Consider the following 2,270-nt stretch of genomic DNA (forward strand, 5'->3'; position numbering starts at 1 on the left):
GGAGTGGGGGAGTGGGGGGCACTGCTAGGAACCTGGACGGGGAAACCCCTCACCCCAGGTCCTGGCCTGGAAGTTCCCACCGGGGGTCTCTGAGCCACACCTTGGTCCCTGAGCAGGTTTCCTGCTGGGCTGTGATCCTTGACCTCCCGTCCAGCCGGGGGACCCAGGAGGAGGAAGTGCCGGGTGCTAGAGGAGAGCTTCTAGGGACCAGGGAGACCTGCTGCCCTGGAGAAAGGGGGCTCAGGGCCTTGTGGTCTTGGGGGCTGCACCCCTCTAGCCAGAGGCCAAGGATCCCACCCCTTTTGCTCCCAGCAGGGCCCTGTCCTTTCAGGCGTCATTCAGGGCCCTAGCCATCCACTTCCTCTCCGGAGGCGTTTGCCCACTGAATGTGGGAGCGTGGACCCCCGAGTTCTCTCACTGGGTGGCTTGGAGCCAGGCAGGGAGCCAAGCAGAGGCTCTCTAGGCGGGGACAGCGGGCAAGAGGCAGGTGGCACGGGTGTGTGAATGCCCCTACGCCTGTGGCGGTTCTTGCTGAGCCAGGAGCTGGAGGGCTGGGCATCCATGGAGACTCTCCGGTCGGGTCGCCCAGCTCCAGCCCTGCTTCCTGCCCCCTGTCCCCAAGTTACACAGGGGGGCAAACGCTCTCACCCTTTGTCTCAGCCGCCTCCCGGTCCGTTCTCACGGGTCTGCGCCCTGCCTTTCCCTGAGGAGGGCACAGCTCCCTGTCTGTGAGCATGGCTCACTCCGGCCCCCCCACCCCCACCCCAAGCGGAGCCAGGGCACTGGGCTCCCAGAGCCCCACCCCTTGCTTTTCACCATCACAGGGGCTCCGGGCCTGGCCTGGGAGACTTCACTCATGGGGTGGGTGGTAGGAGTAAAGGGGGTGTAACATATGGTGACAGAAGATGATTTGAGTTTGGGTGGTGGGCCATATACAGATCTTGTCACCTGGAAGTCCACACCTGACACCTACATGATCCTATGAACCAGTGTCACCCCAATCAGTTTAATTTAAAAAACTGAACCCACGAGGAAGGACCCGGCCCTCCTGCCTAACATCCCCAGGCCTTCCCGCACTCTCCTGGGATTGTGTAAGGAGGCGGGGTCTCTGGGAGCTGGGCCCACTCCTGGGGATAAAAGTGGGAGGGGGTGCGATGGGAAAGTCCTGACTCATCCCTGCCTGACTCAGCTTGCTCTGTGGCTGGTGGGAGCAGGGGGATGGTCCAGAGGAGAAGCCCATGTCCTAACAGCCCTCCCCAGCTGAGTACAGGTCCCGTATTCACAGCTGTAAACCTAGGAGGGGGGTGGGCCTGGCCCCGTCCCTGCCCCCCAAGGGGCCTGGCCCAGTGGCTGGCATGTGGGAAGCCAGCCCGCCCATTACAGGCTCCGCGCTCTGTCCTGACCCTGCAGAGGGGCACTGCTGTGTTGGGGACACCATGGGCGGGGGTCTTGGCACTTCCACTTCTTGGTCCCTTCCTTTTCCTAGACCTCAATGTCCTCATGGTGAAATGGGTGACTAAACCCGACCCTCGCCCTGGCCAGCTTGGCTCAGTGGCGAATGTCACCCTCCAACCCAAGGGTCTCAGGTTCAAGTCTTGGTCAAAGGCACGTACCTCCCCGTGGGGGAGGCAACCAGTCACTGTCTCTCTCACAGGACGTTTCTCTCTCTTCCCTTCCACTCTCTCTCAATGGAAAATGTGAGGATTAAAAACAAATAAACAAACTACCTCCCAGGAGGTGGTAAGCAGTGAGGCTAAAGGAGGTGGTGGAGCCTGAGACCACCTCTGCCGCCGGCCCCCAGCCCTCCCGCCTCTGCTCTAACCCGAGCTGGTGCCGGGAAGGGCCCTGGACTTTGAAACCTTCTCTTGAGGCCCCTCCCTTCCCAGAGACAGATCTGAGCCCGAAGGCTCATGTGCCCGGGGTTAGGTTAGGGTTAGACTGGGGGGGGGGGGGGGAAGGGGGGCCCTGGTCCCTGGTCCCAGCCTAGCCTCCAGCAGCCGGGTGGGGAGCAGCGGGACTGGGCAGCAGTGCCTGGTGGGCCTGTCACCTGGGCTAGGCTGCAGGCCCAGGACCCCCCTACTCCCTCCCCAGGATCGGCTGCGGGGGGCTGGGCTGGGGCGGGGAGCGGCGGGGCGAGGCTTCTGCTGGTGTGTTTGTTGGGATGTATCCATGGCCCTGTGTGTGTCTCTCTGTGACTACCGGCTGCTAGGGCTCCTCGGGGGCCGGCCTCAGTCTTTCCATCTGTGCAATGAGCCGGCCGGGCGCGCGCT

At 63.0% G+C, this 2,270-nt stretch overlaps 1 protein-coding gene across 1 annotated transcript in view; it reads left to right on the forward strand.

Annotated features, from left to right (window-relative positions):
- Window positions 1-2,270, forward strand: part of BCL9L (B-cell CLL/lymphoma 9-like) — a 35,732-nt gene that overhangs the window by 13,967 nt on the left and 19,495 nt on the right.

This window comes from Myotis brandtii, unplaced genomic scaffold (assembly GCF_000412655.1).
Source record: "Myotis brandtii unplaced genomic scaffold, ASM41265v1 scaffold105, whole genome shotgun sequence".
Lineage (NCBI taxonomy): Eukaryota > Metazoa > Chordata > Mammalia > Chiroptera > Vespertilionidae > Myotis > Myotis brandtii.